Below are 22,764 nucleotides of genomic sequence, written 5' to 3'. Positions count from 1 at the left end.
CCTGTATGTCAAAGAATAGATTTCAAAATACTGCTGCTGGGTTTATAAAGCTTTGAATGGTTTAGGCCCAAAATACATTTCTGACCTCCTGCTAAATTATGAACCATCCAGATCTCTCAGGTCTTCAGGGACTGGTCAGCTTTCTGTCCCCAGAGTCAGAACTAAACATGGAGAAGCAGCGTTCAGTTATTGTGCTCCGAATATCTGGAACAAACTCCCAGAAACCTGCAGGTCCGCTGCAACTCTGACTACTTTTAAATCCAGGCTGAAGGCTTTTCTTTTTGTCGCTGCTTTTGATTGAACTATTCATATCTTAAACTGCTCTGTAACTTTTATCCATGTATTTTTTCTTTGAATGTTTGATTAGCTTTTCCTTTTAATGACTGATTTTTAATGTCATTTTCTTAATGTCTTTCATTTTTTGTAAAGCACTTTGAATTGCCTTGTGTTGAAAAGTGCTATATAAATAAACTTGCCTTGCCTTGCCTTGCCTTTGCTCAGATGAAGGGGGCGGGGCTAAGGCTTTAAATTGGAGGTGCGGTGTGTGACGGGAGAGCAGCAGGCAGCAGCAATACCGTCATTGACACGCAGACCCAACCTTATACTTACAAAAAGACAGATTATTAGGATCTGTTGTTTAAGTTTATGTTAAATATTGTTTTCGTATTTCGTTTATGTTCGTTGGAAATAAACCTTGAAAAGCAACCGAAACGTCCAGTGGGTTTTATACTGCGAGTCTGACACTGCTTCCCAGGCCCAAGCTCTACATGTGGCCAAGAACAATAACTTTTGAGGTGAAGGTTACAAGACAAACTTTTTGGGATTTTGGCCACTACAGACGTATTTTTACATTTTGAGATCATACATTTTGTTTTGTTTGTTTATTGTTCGGTCTGTATGAATGAAGGTCGATATTTTGGATGCGCCCTCTACTTTAAGTAATTTACGCTTTATTATTTAGAGAGCTAATGATTAACTAAGACTGTTGCTTTCCTTGAAATAGAATCAGTATCATTTCAATAGAGAAGATTTTGGAGGACAAATTGCTACGGATAGCTGTGCTCTGGAACATGAATAATGGTGCGTCCTTCTTATAAAGTGCTTGACTTGATCGCCCAGGAATATGATTCAGGTCAAAGAATAAATGGTTACCAAGGCTTTACAAGCATGAAATGGTAGGTTTAGTTATTTAACACACAGCAGTTTAAGCTTCCAAGATTTAGTGTTGAAACTAATTAAGCCAAGTGCAACTGATGCATTGGTTGAACAATTGTTTTGTTTATTGTTTAAATACTTGGCACTTCTTTTAAAAGAAGAGCGCAATCAAGAAGGGGATGAGAATTTGAGTAAAAATACCGTTCGATATTCACTGGGTGGGTACTTTTCGACTGTTGTTCAAAGACACCACCCACCATCCTGGCATAAAAGCACTTCTGCTGAGTGCTTCACTCTCGAATGGCTCCGTTATAGTAGACTAGACTAGATATGCTGACTACCTGGCAGACTTCCCTCTCCGCCTCCTTTTGGTTTATTTCGAAGGATTCCACACAAAACCTTTTTGAAAGGCTTTCCGTGCATCTTACTCCTGCTTTTCTCAAAGTGCTCTATTCATCTTTCGGAAAAGAAACTACCTGACTTTTCTTACGAGTTGTTTTAACACCGTGGCATGTGAGTAGGGTGGAGTAATTATCGCTCCACACTCACAGGTCGGACTGTTCCCTCCACTCCAGCCCGACCTGTTAATATAACACCAGGATCTGGTCACATGCTCTGCAGGAGTTTCTGGTCAAAATAAAGGAATATAGATTTCTTCCTGACAATATAATAGTTGCATTAACTATTTACTCATTATTATGGCTATTCAAAATGCATGACCCACCCCTCATCAACCACTCACAACATTTGGCTGCAGTGATGTGCAGGTGTTTCACCGCTGGGTGTGTTTTACAGGTGCAACACATCACACTTCTGTCCACACTAATCATTATTATGGTCATAGGTGGAGGTTTAGAGGCAGGTGTTTTGGTTAAGCTAATGCTAAAGGATTGCTTTTGCAAACCACTTTTACAACTGCTGTTTTCATTGTTTGCTGCGAGTATTCCCCCACTGCATTCTAACAAACATTTCATCATGTATTATGTTGCCATGTACAGAGTGCAGGGATACGTTGTCCTGTTTGTATTCTCAAACTGAATAACCTTTTTCCTTCACACTCATAGTTGTGTCTGGAAATGTTCCCTCTGGGCAATCCTCTCTTTTCCCTGCTCCTTTTGTTGTCCTTTTCATTTCCTGTAGGTGATCCCATGTCACGAAGTATGATTGTATCTTGCAAGATTGACTATATAAGCGGCTGAGAGAATAGAGAATGACAGCCCCCCCCCTCCCTGTGCCTTTGCACATGTGTGTGTTTGCATGCACACTTTCATGCTGGAGGTTGAACAGCAGAGACGTGTCACGCCGCTTCCCTGTAGTCACACTGTTCTCTTTCTGGCTCATGTGATGTTCTCTGGTTTATTATGTATTCCTGGGGATAACATAAACTCCTCCTGTGATACTTACAATGCAGCCATAAGGCTTTTTATAACAGGAACATCTAAATCTGTTATAAACAATGTCAACAGTTTGCTACAGTATTCAGAGGTTGCACCTACCATTACAATAGCATTAACCACCTACATACTGTGTATTCAATGCTGCATGGGAGTCTTTGTCCCGCAGCAGGGACATGTTATTTTGTTACAGCAGCAAATATACAGTGCAGATTAAAGACAGTGGGACAAATAGTAGAGTTGCATAATAAATAAATAAGTAAGCATTCATACTAGGGCTGCACGATATATCGTGTCGTGACGATAACTGCGATATTCACATCGCAGGACGTGCAAATACATATTTTCTTTTAGGACGTGCGATATTAAGTAGGCAAATTAACTCAAAAACGTCATGTTCCAATTATTTTGGTGCTTGCTACAAAAGGAAAACTTGCGCGGCTCTCCTGTCAGGGGTACTTGAGTGAGTGACATGCAGGCTCTGCATGCACAGCAAACCACCAATCACAATCAAATCTCCAAAGCAAACGGACCCGGTGATTAAAGGTAAAAACACTGAATACAGTCGTTTCATGTGTTTGTCCAGGGCAGTTCGGCGCTGCTAACCCAGCTAGCTCAGCTTGTTGCTCTGATAACTCTGATCCAGACGTCCGTGACTAAAATCCTTCATCCGGATAAATATAGTTAGAAAAATACCAATTGTATAACATTAAAGTTCAAGAAAGGATGGTTTGCGGGAAAAAAACTGTCTTTTCTTCATTTCCTGTATGTTTTCATATCGCAATATATATCGCAGGGGGGGGAAAAAATCGCAATGTCAGTTTTTTCCAATATCGTGTAGCCCTAATTCATACAAATAAATGACTTGTGACTGATTCACAAGTGGAGGGTCAGAAGTCCCAATTGGGTCTCAAGATGAATCATAAAGGTCACCAAAATGATTAAGGAACACATTTGAGCCGTACACATTTGATTGAGTTTGATCAGACTTGACATTAATCCAAGCTTTTTCTCTTGTTACTAAATGGCGGATTTGACCTCTTCGGGCGTTTGAATAATTTAATTTAAAGCAGGGGGGAAATGCAACCAGTAAAGGGCATTTACAAAAGGCCATTCTTTCGTGTTGCGCCCCTGCTTTAGGGGTTGTTGAAAATCATTCCAGAACATTTGGAAAGCTATTCACTGTATACACGTTATAATCAAAGTAAAGTGAGTACAGAATAATAAGAAATAAACACACAGATATGACTTTAATTCATCGATGTGCTGCTAATGACAAAAGATTATTCAAGCTCAGCAGTTCAGACATCTGTACTGTGCTAAATAATGACAAGCAACATATTTAAAATCTCCCCCACACAAACAGACACACACACAGTTATCATGGCCTGAAGAGCGTCTGCTGGGGAAGTGTTGGAGCAGAAATGTGTTACAGTGCACAGTCGACGATGCACGCGTAACTAAGACTGACATGCAGAGGAAAGTCTGTTTGCCTGTTGGTTCATACAGTGAGAACACATTTCAAAGATGAGCAGCTTTTCATGAGCATGTATGATTCATCCTGGGCTGTTTGACCTGTGGACGAGCCTCTGATTCACAGTTCACATTAGTTCTGCTGGCCGGGCAGCTCCACTGCAGCTCTGACTGTAATTCATTCTCTAAGAGCAGATACTTCATTTCACTACCATGTTTTGATGCCCACTAGGGTTGGGTATCATTTGGATTTGAATAATTCTGGTTCTGATTTCGTTTCTGCGATTCCATTTTGTAACAGTTCTGGATTTCATTATTTTGAGGGTTAACATGCTTTTTTCACAGGAAACAAAAAACAAATATATAAAAACCTTTAAATAGATTAATGTTCATACTCACAATTTGCTTCATAATGTTTGTGGAACCTGTAAATGGATAGGTTTGATTTGGTTATTGATATTATATTATCAGATTGAATAATTATCTGTTCATTTCATCTTCATTCACAACTTAGTTAAGATGAGTGTCGCTTACTGATCGGTACCAGAAATGTAATTATTTGTGAAGCTCTACCAAGTCCCCAGAGCACGCAAATGTGCGTGTTTGGAAACGGAACTGAAATTATCTTCTTTTTTTGGGTTAACCGGTACCTGACATTTGGGATTCTTATTTGTAACAGAGTTTTGCTTCCTGACTCTAATCCTCACTTCGGTTAGTTGTTGCAGAAAGTTGGTTACTTTGAGTTCACTTTGCTCAGCAGAGGGAAAGAGGGACTGCTTTTATCTCCACTACACAAGAAACTATTCCCTTTGCTGACCTCAAAAACCAATCCGACTTTGACCAGCTTCTCTTCATAGGCTCCAGATTGACGTTGCTGCTGAGCATATGTAGAGGGAATTGGTGTTTGACCAGCACCTGTGTGTGTGTGTGTGTGTGTGTGTGTGTGTGTGTGTGTGTGTGTGTGTGTGTGTGTGTGTGTGTGTGTGTGTGTGTGTGTGTGTGTGTGTGTGTGTGTGTGTGTGTGTGTGTGTGTGTGTGTGTGTGTGTGTGTGTGTGTGTGTGTGTGTGTGTGTGTGTGTGTGTGTGTGTGTGTGTGTGTGTGTGTGACGTTGGGCCTTCAGTAAAGTTCACTCTGCTGCAGGGCCGACCATCTCCAGCTCATTCCTTATTCCCTGGATTTCTTCCTGCATTTCCGTCTCTCAGGTCGCGCGCTCACTTTCATGTGTGGCTGTTTAGGATGTTAGTCACGGATTGTTTTGGTTTCCTGTAAGACCGACCGGTTAGATTTGGGTCCCCTTTTTTTTAAGGTTGCTGACAGTGTCACGTTGAATGAGTGAGAGGGTCGGTTACATGGACCTTTTGAAAAGACGGTCTCTATTTTAGACGCTATATTCCATTGAAGTATTAATGAGAACATTTGATCTTTCTGCCGCTCTCAAAGAGCAGGAAGGTGTTCCTCATAGAAACAGAAGCAGTGCTTTTATACAACACTCCGATTAACAACAGCAAAAAGACGGAGATTGTGTTGTTTCTTTGAAGTCTCGACCTTTTAGTTATCAAAGAGCAGAAAACTGATTTAAAGGGAATTATTGATGTTTAATTTGGTCAGCACACAAAGCCAGCCTGAGGATAAATCTGTAATGCACCTTCAAAATTACAAACAGAACCGGTTGAATGTCTTATTTAAAGACTTCAGTCTTTTTGAGTTTGTTAGCAAAGATAAGAATGAATTTGAACAAAATGTAAAGTTGGAGTGTGTTCTCTCCTTCTAAAGTCTGAGCAGCAGATACTCAACACTGATGTCCTCTAATGAAATGATTTAGCTGCAATGTCAGTGTGCTATTTGAGGTCAGGTTTTAGATAGCTGCGGTGTTGAAACAAGCCCAACAAAGTGACATAGCTCTCCAGAAAAAGAAGAAAGAAGCCCGAAACGGAAACCTTACCACAATGCACATATTTCACACCTATAAAAGCTTGACACTGCCTTTAGATTGTCCCCTACTTGAGGACAAATCCGGTCTCTTTCTCACTCATTGTTCTGTTATTTATTTATACTCAGCCCACTCACTTCATGGCATTGTTAGAAAGGTATCGACAAAAACGTCTAGATTACAGACAGTGACCTGTGTGTGTGTGTGTGTGTGTGTGTGTGTGTGTGTGTGTGTGTGTGTGTGTGTGTGTGTGTGTGTGTGTGTGTGTGTGTGTGTGTGTGTGTGTGTGTGTGTGTGTGTGTGTGTGTGTGTGTGTGTGTGTGTGTGTGTGTGTGTGTGTGTGTGTGTGTGTGTGTGTGTGTGTGTGACCCATCCTGCAACAGGACAAACTATACAGGTATAATGGTCAGAAGCAGAAGACTTCAAGTAACTAGCCTAGATGTAGAGTCAGTGACTTCACAGAAATACAAGCCCCCAGGGTTTCCTCTAATAGCAGATGATATGGAGAATATGTATTTCTTTGGAGGTGTGTGGCTATACCTGCGTTGCTCCAAGTGTGTGCATGTGTCTTTTGAAGATACTGTATACTTGCATAAGAGCAGCATGACCTCAGTCTTTCCAGGTTACACCTCTGAGATTTCAGATAGAACCAGCTCACAGCAGAATGCTCGTTGTAACCTGCCTGCAACGTAAGTGCATGTCCAGAGTTTCAAAATGTGTCTCTTTCTGTGCAGGCTTTTACATGTTCTGTAATATAACTGGATAACTATCAGCAGTACTAACTGTTTTGGGCTTATTTACATAACACAAACAATCTAGCAGTACGAAGCAACATTAGCAATGATTTGGAGCTGTTGACTTAATAAGAGTCTAGTGTTTACTCCTATTTTTGTTTTGGCTTCATTGACTTCCAAAGAAGTATGTATCTTCAACAGCTAAGCCTTTCACAACATCCTGTTACCCAGCTAGTTGCTAACCTTGGCTATCTGCTGTTTGGTGTTTTGCAGGTTGTGTATAGTGAATAAAATAACAGCCTGCTTTTGCTTGAACAAGGTTAACTATATTAAAAACAGTAAAAAGATGCTAATACGCTCAAAAGGGCTGAGAGCAACTAATTATAGCTTCAAAATTGTCAATACGAATAAAACCCTTTTTTCCATCACATATATATTTCTTTTCGTTTTTAAGCTTGAACCATCGTCCGATACTTATGTTTTAATATTAAAATACATATTGTCTACAACCTCCTCTTCACCAAATACACTGTCAGACTGCAGCCTGCTGCCTCTGCCCTGTACCTGCACAGAGCCTGTAGTGAAACTCTCTGTGGTTTAGTGTTATATGGACTTGGACTCCTCGCCTGATTCCCGTGTGGCCATAACTCACACAGAGTGAACGGGCTACTGTACCTCAGAGTGCTCCTACTGTAGGTCTTGGCAATGATGCATCGCATAGCCAGACTTAGTCAGGAGTGTTTATTTACGATGCAGTAACGTATCACGCTCATAATTGGGTTCTTAATTTTTTGCCGGTTGAAAGATGCTTTCAGTACATGTTCTGTAGTATTTACTGCAGCGTCATGCTGAGTAATGGTCTTAGGTTTCTATTTGAGAATGTAGCCATTGATAGCAATGTAACAAGTGATTGAAATGGTTTGCGATTTAGCGTTGCTTTATTCATAAATTGTCATTTGTTCTTGATTTTGTTGCATATTATTTCAAACCCAAGCGAGAAACCAATTTGCATACATTTGCAAGTTTTTATCCTGCCCCTCTTCAGGCTCTGCAGACTTGTTTTTAGAGAATAACTTAAGATGGGTTGTACCTGCTTCTACCTCCGGTATAGAGTTTGGCACGCACACTTTTAAATCTAGCATGGTTTAATGGGGACTGGGGACGAGCAACACAACACCGAGCTACAGGAGCTGGAAGCATGTCAGCACTGCAGAGGTCTCTCAATAATGCATGTTATGTATACACACAGGAAGGAAGATTATTTTCTCAAAACATTGAAGCAAGCCTCCTTCACCCTACACAGAGAGTCTTTTTTTAATGGAATAATGGGTAATGTGAAAATATACATACAATATACACAGAAGGTCATGCAGGTGCACATAGGGGTATAAAGCAAGCTTTTGCGAAATTAGGGACTTAATCCAGTTTGATATTGTTATTTCAACCCCGCTGAAAGCTCAGCATTCATTCTCTTGCCCTCTCAGTCTCACGCGCTGTGGTTCTCTTTGCTCATCTTGTTATCTCTAAAACTTTATACGCTCAGTAGGAGAGGCACTCAATGACCCAGTTCTACGGCTCGGTTTGAGATTTGATTTTGATATGCATTTGTGTGTGTGTGTGTGTGTGTGTGTGTGTGTGTGTGTGTGTGTGTGTGTGTGTGTGTGTGTGTGTGTGTGTGTGTGTGTGTGTGTGTGTGTGTGTGTGTGTGTGTGTGTGTGTGTGTGTGTGTGTGTGTGTGTGTGTGTGTGTGTGTGTGTGTGTGTGTGTGTGCTCAAGAGATTTACTATGGCAGGGCTACATTATCTCAGACCAGTGCCTTGGCTGCCTGGCTTCATGGCTTATTCATCCATTCCCATTGGATAAAGCCTCACTTTGCTATCCCACCAACAGTTGAGCCTGCTATCAGGATAATATGATTTGCCCCCCCCCCCCCCACTCCCCTCCCAGAGCACTCACTATCTCCATGGACCTATTTTCACACTTACCCAGAGAAAGCTCACTCTCCCTAACATTGTATCCCCTGTGAATGATTTGTATCTGAGCATGAAGCCTAAAGATCAACTATGATACGCTTCTACAGAAAAAAGAAAATGTATGCTTTTTATAAATTAGTCATCTTCTGGAGCCGTTAATCTTTCCACACAGTCAGATTACGGGGTCTTCCCTCTCATTTGTGGTTGGAGAGCTGATACCCACATAGTGAGGTTGTTGGGTTGATCTTAGGCATGTAGTGGTTGTGATTACAGCCTTACTAAGTCACACAAATAGCATTCTGTGTGCATTTGGTTAAAGAGTCCTTTAGGGAAATGCTAAATTAATGATCTCCATATTGTAAACAAAATGAAATAAAAATGCCAGACAATCATTAAATAAAAATCTGTGTACTTATCTGCCTGTGTGCCAAAGCAGACGTGCTTATTATAGGACTCTGTGGAGGGAGTCTTCTTCCCTCCCATGTGACAGTCGCACAGACTCATACATATGTCGCCACTTTTCCCTATGTAGTCATTAGCTGCTCAATTTAAAGTGGAGGAATTTTTTGTATGGGGAAAATCAATTGTTAAAATGAGGATAAAAACATATACATTCAGTTATCTTATCTATGTAGCAGTGAATGGAGGAACAAATGTACTGAAGCATTTATGGGAGACTAAAGGACACTTAAGGCCATAGCATTTTATTGTATTGCTCGTGGGAAATGTTTTATCTGTAGTTCACACATTGAGGGGACTCTTGGAAGCCAATGTGTGTGTTAGTGTGTGTGGGTTTGTGTGTGTGAGTCAGGAACAATTGAATATAATGCAGGTGGAATAGGTTTTCAATCTCATCACCTACCATCAAGTGCATACACACATGAGAATAACCATGCACACACAAACACATTACAAACATAGGCTCACACTTTGCATGCAGTATATATGCTAATAATAACACATACACATGCAGACACGCCACATATGTATGTAAAAGAGGGAGAGAAGGCACTCGGGTGGGATAAAATAAATGCACATATGGCCTGCTCATTTTTCTCCTTCAATACTAAAAATGCTTCATTTTTCCGCATAGTTCTTCTGCATAATCTAAGATCCCCCAGGCATCAGGGCTCATGGGCAGAATATGAAAATAACTAACTTGGCCATTGCTGCAGCTTGGCATCCAACTCCAACTCTCAAAGGAAAATGGACGAAACAAAGAAATATCTCATCGACGAGCGCTCTTAATTACCTGCCATGACTAATTACTATTCCGTTAAAGCCCCCAGCAAAGTAAGAGCTGTTAACTAACGTTCACAATAAACAAGGTAAGATCTATTAGCCTGGGTCAATCATTTGTCTTGCTAGCTGTCTTTGCAACACAACAGATACATGTTGCGAGGAAAGGAAAGCGGGATGGGTTTGGAAGGAAAGATAGGAAGGAAAGATTTAATAAATCCGTCTCGACACGGTGCGAAGGCATGCTCGGGGCACAGCTCAAGTCCTTGTCCAAGTGATGAGAGCACTCTAATGAGGACAACATAGAGGGAGGAAAAAGGGAGAGTAGGTGTATAAAATCGTCTTTCACAGGTTTTTTTTTTTTATGCCATACTTTATTTTTGCTCGGAGATTAAATTGTTGTGTGCCATCATTCAAGCACCCTGCTGGGACCATGTAACGGAGAGCAATGCAATCTTTCCACTCGCTCCATTTCCAATTTGTGCACCAAAGAACGCGAGGTCATGCATAATATCCTGTCAGCCTCTCGCTGTTCAATATCACCCTCAATAATGCAATGTAGTGTACATTTGTTGACATATAATGGCTTTAGATATTCAAATGTTTTTATTTCTTGCATCATAAAACAATTTGCTGCATCTCAACATAATTTATAAGGGAGTAAAATCTACATAATTCCATCTTTATGGTAATTTTAAATCAAACTGTTAAATACTTGAAGAAATGTGTACATTTGTGGCGCATTCACACTGCAGGGCGGAGCTCGCTTTAAGCGTGCCGAGCCGTGCGGGGCCCGTTTTTTGGTTGTGCTTCCACTTCGTGGTTCTATCGAGGCCAACAACCGGGCGGAATATGCTAAACTAGTGACGACTGCTGATTGGTCAGAGAGAATCGTCACAATTCTCGCGTGACTTAATCCCTAGTGTCGCATATATTAAGGGACACTTGCAGCATTTTTGAAAACAGTGAACCTAAGAAGAAAACACCACATACCAAGAAGCAAGGACACGATGGCTTCCACATCTTCCATTGTTGTTGTGTGTTTTGTGAGTTGTGTTGCATTAAAGATGACGTCCCGGCAGTTGTATGCAGCGTCGCTCCGCCCGCCAAAAAGCCGATCGCCCCGCCTACACTGCGTTACTATAGTAACTACCCCAGTTCCTAAACTGTAATGTGAGCGCAGCATTAGACATATGACTGTATGCATAGCAGACTTGTACACACACACACGCTCTCTCCTAGTGATGTGGTATAACTCACACATCTGGAGGCTTAAGACTTATCTCATCTCTGTGAAGTTTGTATCTGCAGTTTCTCTCATTTTTATATCCTTTCCCACTTTTAAAGTAAGATGGGATTTTGCAGCCCACCAAAGATATGAAAAGTTGAAAGAAGTTTAAGGATTGCAAATATTAAGGAACTGCCATGTTTACCAGATAGAGCGGGTGGTCCGGTAATCGCAAGATCGGCTCCTCCAGTCCACATGGCAAAGTGTCCTCGGGCAATAAATTGTACTTCAAATTGCCCCTGAATGCATAGCAAATGGTATGTGAGTGTATGAATGAGCAGTAGGTTAGATGATGAGAGGTTTGGCACCATGTAGCGTATGCGTGCGAAAGGGAAAATGTAGTATATAAGAGCTATGAGTTGTCGGAAGGTAGATTGGCTCTAGATGTAAGTCCATTTCCAAACATGAAGTGCATAAAACCAGTGTATTGTGTCCTTTATGCAAGAGGACAAACACTGACATCCACACAGCTGCTTCCACTTATATTGGATGATTACCCCATGGGCCAATTTGGAGGTACGCAGAGCTTTTCTGTTTTTTGTGTAATGTCACTGGACCCCTTGCACTAATAAGGATAATAGGGTAAGGGTATAGCTTGTTCAACCTTAACTGGAAAACATATCTAAAAGGACACGCAGAGAGAGATCAACCAAAAATAATTCACTTTCATGGGTGTGCATACAACATATGTGCAAAGGTGACTTTACGTGACTGATACAACTGTAGATGATGGTGGTGTGGTTCACTGAACATCTGAGAGAGTGTGCACTTTAAGAGTCTGGATCCAACAGGCTGGTTAATACTGTGTTGTAATCAAGCTGGTGGATGGTGGATATACGGTGGATGATATTTCTATCATTAATGGATCTAAAGGAATAAATTCCCCTCCCTTTCCTCCCAACATAACAGTGGTTTCCCTTGTTCTGATTGAAGCCTTTTGAGGGAAAGATCTCGAGTGACAGTCTTGGGATGCAGGTAAAGAGGAGACTTTTGATTTCCAACAGTAACATTTGAATACGTTGAATTTTAACCAGGTCTTACCTTTTTGTTTAGCTTCAATTTCTAAAATAGTAAGTCAACATTCAGCATTTGAAACAAGCACATCTGATCTTACAGTACTTTCTTTAAGGAATCCAAAATATCCAAATATCTTTAAACAATTATTTATCTCAGTTTTCCTTCCCTGCCACTTTATAAAATAAGTGCAAAACAGTTTCAAGGTTGAAAGACTTGTGTAGTCACTACGAGAAGGTTAATGTTCATTTTGCTGCTGTATTTGTTTTGATGTCTGATTCCTTTGACCTTCGGAAATCTCTAGAGTCACCGGCTGATGTTTGGAGCATCTCAACAACAAGGATAATTCTCCTCTATTGTTTTTGTGTTTGTCCAATCATGCATGCTCCATATCAACTGTGACATGTTTCCCCCATTACCTTAACAAGAAGCTCATGTTGACTCATAATGTTGACAGTAAAGTACCGCTGGTAAGGCTGCACTGCTGTATCTCTATTGTGTTGATCATCTGAATTTACGCAAATGGCCTCTCATGGATACTTAGTGTGTGAGCAGAAGGAGTTTTGAGGTGCCAATAAATGTGTTGGTTTGGACATTGGCATGCTTAGACACAAACACACCACAGGGGCTGGAAGACGTAAATAGCTTTCATGTGTTTGTAATGAATGCTGACTGTGTCTAGTCTAAACATGCATTCTTTATTTTAGGTCAAGGTCAAATATTTATTTTGTTGCATTACTCAGTAATAGTATTGGAATATCTTATTCATGTACGTGAGCTTTTTTCTTTTCAATATGAGGCAGAGATGGAGGCGCAGCAGTAATAAAATAAATATGTCTAGCCTAAAGTTTGGGCTTTTTGCACTTCTCTTTTTGTGGCTGGCAAAGGAGGAAGCCGAGAGGTTCTATTATTATTACAGGCAGAGTACAGACCCTCCACTATTTGCATAAGGCTCACATACCTAAATGGCTCCATGTAAGTCTGAAGTTACATTATTCAGGAGGACGCATAGCTATGCAGAACCCCATCGCTGTGTTTTTTTAACACGGAGAACGAGCAGAATGTGAAATACTTGCCTTGTCTTTTCCAATGACTTGTGAAAAGCCAGCTCTTAAATCCCTTTCATTCACCAAAGAGAAGAAGAAGGGAGCTCTTTGCTGCCTGCACTAATCAGATTTTCAAAAAGGCTAGTTTTCAGAGCAGAGTTATGGATGACCTTTCCTATAGACTTTTTTTAAGTGACTTTGACTCCCTTAGGGAGCCCTAAGACTCACATGGCTGTTATCCTCTTTATCTCCACATTGCATGTTTTTGTTTCAGTTCATTCCCAGTAATGTGTGTGTTTGACTGACAAAATAGCTTTTTAAGGCATGTAATAATAATAATAATAAATTATATTTTTATAGCGCTTTTCTTGAACCCAAAGCAGCTTTACAAACAAGACAAAACCAAAAAGAAACAAAACAAAACATAAAAGCAGTCAGGAGGAAGTTGGTTGAGGGGGGGGGGGGGCTTATGGATACAGAGTTGAAGAGGTGGGTTTTGAGGCGGGACTGGAACAGGATGAGGGACTTCCATGAGACTTCCATGAGCTTGAAACTGTAAAAGGCCAATTAATTTAACATAAACCAAAAGCAAAAGTGAACAAATGCTCAATTACTTAGTTTAAATGTATACTTAAGCTGCCTTCACATCATAAGCCATTTGCGATTTGCTCAACGAGAGGTTGGGTGCAGAGTCTTGCTGTGAAAACAGCTACTAAAGTTTGTTTTTTTAACTCCCCTGTTAGCTTGCACTGCTTCATACAGCTGATTGATTTCACCTTGCAAGTCAGCATTGCAAGGTCAAATGTTAAATGATTTGAGCAAAGTTCTTGGCAATCATTTTGAGCGGTTCACAACGCCCAGGGATACACCGCTCTCACGATAGAATCGCTGGTCATACTGTATGAAGGCAGCTTTAAGATATGGCACATTAGTGAATAGTAAAATATGTCAGCATTTCAAATGAGATATGTTGAATGTAATAATGCTGGTGTTCTCCTAGATCTTCATCTAGTTCCAGCAAAAGGTTAAGACCTTCTGTTGTTCTGCAGCTCAGCCATGTTGACATGTCTAAACATAGCTTCTGTAGCCTGTTCATGCGGGGACAAGGAGCAGTTTAGACTGAAGAACATATGGCATGTGCAACAGCCCGGAGGATAATCTATTTCAATAAACGTAATAAACTGACCTTTAGTCCAGCACCCCCCTCAGAGCAAACATCTCAGTTTCATTCCCCCTATTGAAAAAGATCCATGCTGATGCTTATTTTAGATTTTATTGGTAATCCCTGCCTGCTGGTCAGTGTTTTCATGAATTGTATTTGGCACTGCAGTCTCCTCCAGCATTCATATTGTTATTGATGGTGGCAAGTGTATTCCCCACCTGTAAAGTTCCTAACAAATAGGATCTAGTCGCAAGTTTTTCAGCACTGACATTTTATTCAATCAGACAAGCACACGCACGCACACACGCACACACGCACGCACGCACACACACACCCACACACACACACACACACACACACACACACACACACACACACACACACACACACACACACTCACACACGCACACACACACACACACACACACACACACACACACACACACACACACACACACACACACACACACACACACACACACAAACATAGTCTCAACAAGCAACCAATCTTTTTTTTTGAAGTAGCAGGAATCTAATCAGATTGATGCACTCGTGTTACTTTTTTCCTAATAGTGGAGCTTCCTTTTTATTTTCTGGGTTGTGAACAGTTTTTTTCTCATGGAAATTATTACTGTGAAAGTAAAACTGTAGAGTAATGCTTTTAAAGTATGGAATACACCTAAAGATTATTGAAATTGAAACCAATTCAGACTCATTTCTAAAAAGTGTATTTTTTATTCCCGGTTCTGATAGAAGCACATATTTAATGACTGTTAATACAGTGGATAATGGTAGACTGCAATTAGTGTTGTGTCGCTAAGCAACACCACAAATCCTGCGAGAACATGAATTAACATATGTGCCTGTAACAAAACAGTAATGGACATACTTTACACTTGTAACAATTATGTCATATCATTAAGGCCTCAATTTGCACAAGAAAGAGAAAAAACTAAGAATATAATGGAAGAAAATTGAATTAAATGGTTGGGGCAAATAAGGATTGCAACGAGAGACGAGGAAGAACAAGGAGAACACCAGCTGAGCTTCTTCTCTGTCGAGCTGGAATAAAACAATGCTGTCCCTCTCTCATGGCACACTTCTAAAGAGAGAGAAAGAGAAATATCAAGGATAACAGTTCATCCTTGATCTGGAAAATAATATGTTGACACAAAAAACAATCTCTCAAGGTTTCAGTATCAATAAATCAATTAATCTTATTCACAAACAGTAAAGTCATCTTAAGAAAAGGGGCCCAAACACTAAACAGAATGTATTTGTAATATATATATATATTACTAAAACATCTCAAATCTGAGAGTTGATGTAATAAAAAGAAACATTACAAGCTAAAAGAAGAACACTGAACAAATAACATAAGATGTAAACTAATACAACCCAAAATATCTAAATGTTTATTCTCCCAAAATATTAAATTCATTAGTTTAAAATAGGTTGGATATAATAAACACAGACACAAAACAAGGGTAAATATCGGTACAAATGAAATTTTAAAGTAAAGTAACATTCCTAGAAATGACCAGCCATTTTTAGTGTATTCAAGCTTTTACCTATTTCATTCAAACTGCTTCCTTAAGCACTTTTCAAAGACACACACAGATAAAGAAATGTATTACAGCGTTATCAATTTCATTTCACACCTGTGGACTTTTGCAAACTGCACTAAAACAGGGGTTCCCAAACTTTTCAGCCAGGGGGGGGGGGGGTGCTAGTGAATTAATTTCAGTTTTCTACACTATCACTACTGTCATTATTAGGCTGTAATTTGTTATATACTGTTGGAATGGGTAGTCCGCCCCTGAAAATGTCAAACGTTATTATTAATAATAATTAAAAAATATATATATATTAAAAAAAATTATCATTTTTTTGTAATAATTTTTAATTTTAATTTTGTAATCATCTCGCGACCCCCACTCGGGGTCTCCGTCGCGACCCCCACTTTGGGAAACCCCTGCTCTAAAAGATGCATTCAAGGGAAAGACGTTGCGATAAGGTCGCACAGTGTAGCCTAATGTCGAGCTTAAAATAGTATCACGAAATGTCATTTCATGTGTGACCACCCTGCTTCAGATCATTTCTGTAAAGTGCACACCACAATAGTCACATGATGTGATCGGGACAGCAGTCTGACGACAGAACAGTCCTTCTCTGCAGCGCATAGCAATCACAACCCAGAGCAACAGTAGCTCTTGCTTCTTCGTGTGTCTCTGTCGCTCTCACACACACTCTTTCTTTTGTTTGCATGCAGCATCCCTTCCAATCCCCCAATGAAAGCACAGACAAAGGCTTGTTAGTGCGTCCTCACCTGAGGTATTTCTTATGGCTCTGTTCTGTTCGGTCTCCCAGCGCCACGAAAAAGATCTCGTTGCAGATTTCCGGGTAACAAAAACAAGTGCCACATCTGTGTGTCTCATATCTTTACACCTAATATGGAGCGACGCTCAGCAGCCGGGGTGTTGGTATGTGGATTTTATTGCCTTACGACAAAACCAGGCTAAGTGTTTAACCATTTATAGAAGTGGTCCCATATAATTATTACACAGATGCTAAAAACAGTATATAAAGTGGAACTATTCCTATTAATTTGAGCATGTCCATGCCAAGCCAGGGTTTAAACCAAAAGAAAATACATAATTTAAACACAAAACTCATTCAAACAATATTAATAACCTTAATATTATCCAGTGAATCAGTGGTGGTCTAGATGTGTGTATCTTATTCAGGAGAGGTTACACAACATAACCATCAGTTGATCAGGGACGAGAGGAGACGCTGTTATGTGGTCTCTCTTATGGATGTTGAAAAATAATTATGAAGCCTTAGAGTCATTACACTTGAACCACACTCATGTGCATGTGTGAGTTGTTTAATGTTCTGCAGAGAGGCTTTATGTTTCAGTTTGACCCCCAACTACGTAATTGTTGACAATGTAGTTTTCATTGAGAGAGTGGGGATGAAGGTGTTATCTAAGCCTGCCCTCTAATGTTAAAGCCTTGTCTCCACCCACGTTCATTCAATTGTCATTGATCCGCACTGAACTTTCCAATGACTTCACACTGAATGTATGCCAGCAGTCTTCATTGGCAGAAACGTGTGCACACAACTGCAACCTTTAGATCATCTTCATCTGCAACAGGACATGTATCGTGCTGCAGTAATTATGAAATGTGTGTGTAGCTCGTATTGGAAGCAGACAATGGATAATGTGTGTGTGTTGGTTGGGTGAGGTGAGGGATTAATAGACTGTTATTACATTTCTACTCGTGATTTATTCTTAGTGCTAGCCCTAATCCAATTCAAACAGCATATCAGGCCTTATATCCAACTTTAATTATTTGGCACACAACGACTGTCGTACATTAATTTAAAGGGCTCTGCACAGCGGTAAAGGTCATTAACGCCACAGTAGTGTGTGTTCTCAATGTTGCATCCTACTGCGCTCTGTGTCAATCCCAGTAAGTGTGTGTGAACATTTTGAAGTGTATCAGCTGATAGATGATTGACAGTAGTTCCTGTTTGATTATATTAACAACCTGGGATAGAAAAAGTTAATATATGAATAAACTCACTATTAAGCAGCTGCAAAATAACATGGGGCAGCTGTTCCTAGCTCCTGCAGTAATGATGTCCATGTGACCTTGGGTAAGATACTTTTCCTCAAATTGTTCTGGACGGATGGACGTTTGAATGTTATTCTACCTAGCAGATGTTACAGAGACTGAAACATCTTTATATTAATGCAGTCAATTTACCATCAAAACTAAGATAAATATGGATAAACTCACACACACCCCCACACTCTGGAACTCCCCCCCCCAGCCACGTCAGATCCGCCAACACTCTCACATCATTCAAACAATCCCTCAAAACTCACCTTTTCACTCTTGCCTTCAACTCCTAATCAACTAACCCCTTGCCCTTATTCCACCTAGCTTACCACTTTTTACTTTTGTTGTTATTTTTGTTTCACTTGCTTCCTGGTGCTCAAGCGCTTTATAAATGTAATGTATTATTATTATCATAAATAGTAAAGTCAGAATTGCAATACAAGAATCCAAGTGTCTATGTAAAGTAATGAGATGTTTTTAGCAGATCAGATGAAAATATAGATTGTAAACGCGAATTATATTCATGACATCAGTTGAAAAGAAGACCATTGGAGTGGTGAAGGAATGAGTCCTAAAACCCCCAAACTAGTTAGCATTGAACCCTTCAGGTTACCTTGTGTCGAAGTGTTTTTTAGTTGTTAACACAAGCTGAAGATGTCATGGAGGATAGCTGTCATAACAGCAAGGGACTAAATGACACTAATAAAAGTCATCAAGCAAACACAAATCTTCCTTTTGCTTAGAGGTGGTGATGTGCTTCCATGCAACACTGATGTAGTTCCTTTATAGCCTAAGGATAGCTTCTTACATGTGGCAATTGCACTATCACTGAGAAACACCACATATTAACAACAACAAGTGGTCTATGTGCAGATTATTCTGCTGGACACAAAGTGTTAAGTATCACACATGTGTCTTTGCCACAGAGCTTATTTTCTGCATTATACAGAAATACAATGGAAAAGTCCCATTGCTTCATTTGGAGGATGCTCATTTCAGGGTCAGGCTACACAAATAAATCATTACCACGCCACTTCATAGAGCTCAATGCTTTGAATGACCACCACCTCTCCATTCTCATAAGCATCAGCAGTTCACCACAATCAGCTCATACCGCCATGAACAGTGAGACCAGCAAGGTTCAAGGTTCTTTATTGTCAAACTAACATAGCTACAGAGTAATTATGTCGTTAAAATCTTAGGTCACAGGCTTCTCCAACAATGCAACACAATAATACAGATAAGCAGACAATATTAAAAGAATATTAAAATATACTAAATGAAATACAAAAAGAAAAATAGTTTTAAAATAAAGTGAGGAAAAAGTGGAATAGTGCAATACGAGTCTATATACAAGTTATTGAAATGATATATTAGATAATAGATAAATAATTACTAAGTAGCAGATGAATGTTATGAAATTGTTTCAGCAGTTCAGTTTCTTTAACATTCGTATTGCCTGCAGGATGAAGCAGCATCTATTCTTCTGCTCATGTTTTGTAGGTCTCTACAGGCCTGTGGTAAACAGAACAGGCGGAGAGGGTGAGAACAGTTTCTTGACCTTTTCTCATCCAAACCACATCCTGACACTACACACATGTTCCGCGGTGTTCAATTGATACCATATTTTTTACTTCTCCTTTTTCTCATGGCCTGTAACTGTAATGGACTGGACCAAACTGAATATTGTTTTACTTTTAATATTTAACATGCTACTTCCCACAGCTGCAATGCAATGGGAAATTATTCATGTTGACAGTACAAATAATTGATTTGTGTCTAACTAACCAGGAATAATGTATTTATGAAGATGTGTCTGCCAAAGTAGCCTGTATTTACGTAACACCAGGGATATTCTAACTCTGGTGTTCTTTTTCTGCATGAACAGCTTTCTCATCATCTCCCCCTTTACACTTTCTCAAAATCTGTGAAATGTATAAACATTGCACACAGCCTTCATCAAACACCTTCTCTTGAGCTCCAGCCTGTATTGATGAGATTGGTTAAACGAAATAGTATCCTTTCTGCACATTTTCTTTCCACCTTGCTTCTTCTGTGAAAACAGCTTATCCGAGACTGTTTCTGACACTGGTGAAGCACCAGCATAAAAGTAAATGTAGTGTGAAGACACTTCTCGTCATGCAAGAATACAGAAGTGTGTGTGATGGGACTGGAACAAATAGGATGCGTTAACACTCACAAATCTTGTGCAAGTATGCATATTGCCTCGACATAGCTCCCATTCGGCATATTACAGATGTATTGCAACAGACAAATATATTTTTTACATTGCATAAATTTACATGTTGGAGAGTTTTATCCCACTGCTGTAGTCGGGATAAATCATCCTGTTTTTGATGGAAAATGTGATGCTAACTCATCCGTTTCAAGCATAAAATGTCCTTACCAAACAGATTTGTTTATGAAACTCTAACACAAGTTACACAGCTTGTTTTTCATTAATTCCAGATTCAGACTGAGAATATGTATTTTTGTGGAAGTATCTTTCATCAAGAGGAAACCAGGGCAGTTTTTTCTTTGGGAATATACTTCAAGTGGTCCAGACAAGCCGGGGAGTGTGTGCTTAGTTTAGGGTCCCCTGGTGATTCTGGCCCGCTCCATGAACAATGCCTGCAGTGTAGTCTTATTGATTGAGTCTGTCCTCAAGTTGCAAAATGTGGATGTACTGCTGAGTCACATGGTAATGCCATTCATCCCCAATACAAATCAGGACTCTCAGTAACCCTTCTATAGCTGGCGTTCCCCCGTTATTACAGTCCTGTGTCCCAACATCTGTCTTCAGTGAAAAGTAGCCGGTGCTATATTTAGCCCACCCGTCCAGCTTTATATAGGTCAAGAATCCCATCCACACTTCCCCTGCTACACTTCACGGCCGCTGCAGCATTCCTGTTGCCCGTGTAGGAACCTGGCAATTATGTTTCTCAGACCACTCCTCTTCCAGAGGCAATACACAGTTTCAAGGTGTCCTGAAGGACTAGATCCTCTGTGGGAAATATCCACAGAAAAGAAACAAAATAGCTTTTCCAGGTCTTGCTGTGTGTTTTTGACTTCCCTACAGTTGAAGCGGGGGGAAAGCCGGTGGTGTTTTCCGTGGCTGTCAGGTATTTTCCTCTGAGAGCCTTGCCACTGAGAATAGCACCTGACGGCCATAGAAATATATTGCTGCTTTGAAGTTTTTTTTAATGAACTTCTCCCACCAAGGTCTGTTTTGATTCAGGCCTTTGAAAATATATTACAAGTGTCCTTCCCTGTGTGAACCTCCCTTCTGTAATTTCGCAAGGCAGCAGATGGGAGGGCATTGGTTGGCCACTTTTACTCCTCTAGTTGTCTGTTTCTGTCTATTTGACTATCTTTAATGACATGCACATTGTCATCAACATAATTAGTTACAGAGCTGTACCACTTTCACTATATTCAGGGCACAAAGGAGTTGTGCAATAAGAAATATAAGGTTGAATCTACAAACCAAGACGAAGCAACCATCTAATGTATCTCCAAATTTACTTAGAACATGACATTTTATATTTTCTTATCTAGGCTGAAAATAGACATTTGCTAAATCCCAGTACATCACATCTCTGTGTTTCATAAAACGTTGATATTGACTGTGCACTGTTCACTAAAAAAACTCATAACAAAACAAAATATTTGGCAATGCTATTAAACCGCAGTATGCCTGCTCATTTCAACAAGGAATAGAATCACAAATAATTACGTTCACCATCTGTATGGGCTTTCTAACCACCGAACGGAAGTAATTATAGTGTTTACAGTAGCAGGGGAAAGGGCTAATAATGGTCCTGTTAATACAATGAAAATCCAGTGGTACCCTGTTTATTTCTCATTGAAAAGGAAGCTGAATATATTAACTCAAACTGGAACCATTATTTTGTTTTTGTTTGCCAAGTGTGGCGCTTTTTGAAAGCTAGTTAGTCTTATAAATCTTGAATTAGAGACATTCTTCTTCAGGGTATCATTTAATTGATTAAAGTCATTGTACGAGTTGTCAGATTTATTTCGACCAAGAACCGCAGCGTGACATTATTCATTGACGAACTCTCAAGGTGTCCCTTCGATTAATTACCTGTTGTCTTCTCTTTCAATAGCCAGTGCTGTCTATGTTTATTGGGCAATTTCAGCTTGTGTATTTTGTTTCCAAGAATAACATTTATTAAACAAAGAGCCTCCTTACTTTTTGAACTTGGCAAGAAGTAAGTCATGTTTCAACTCAACGTCATTATGTTGTCTTCGGGATTGTTATCGGATAATATACTGTGAATTGTCTTGTGTGTTGTTATTTCTGAGAAGAGGTAATTGAAGAGTTGACACACAGCAGGATACTTTATTTTATAGACATGATTTATTGCCTCTTAATGGAGCACTTGTTCTATGATATACGCACACAACGCATATGACTCATAGATCAGGAGCCTCTCAGACCAGCAGGGTACAGATCGTTTTTAAAGCTAATCTCACTATATGTTACTTCATTGGAAAATGTGTTTGTGAATTGCAAGGGAGGCTCTCAAAAGAAAATAACTGTTAAATGCAATGCCCTTTCCTGATAACTAATTGTCTTTTGAATTGTGCCAATTTCTTAGCAGCCATTTTAAGCACATTATTTGTGTCACTCTAGCAAAGCCGTCTGATTAAGTGTTGTCATAAAAAAGATCCTGGGCCAATTACATAGAAAAAAGATGGG

General features: G+C 39.8%; 1 protein-coding gene across 6 annotated transcripts in view; it reads left to right on the top strand.

The window, feature by feature from the left end:
* Positions 1 to 22,764, top strand: part of inpp4b (inositol polyphosphate-4-phosphatase type II B) — a 166,189-nt gene that overhangs the window by 55,301 nt on the left and 88,124 nt on the right. The window lies entirely within an intron of this gene.

This window comes from Notothenia rossii (genome assembly GCF_949606895.1).
Source record: "Notothenia rossii genome assembly, chromosome: 1".
NCBI classification, from domain to species: domain Eukaryota; kingdom Metazoa; phylum Chordata; class Actinopteri; order Perciformes; family Nototheniidae; genus Notothenia; species Notothenia rossii.
The sequence above is the reverse complement of the archived record's forward strand: the minus strand, read 5'-3'. Positions and strand labels throughout refer to the sequence as shown.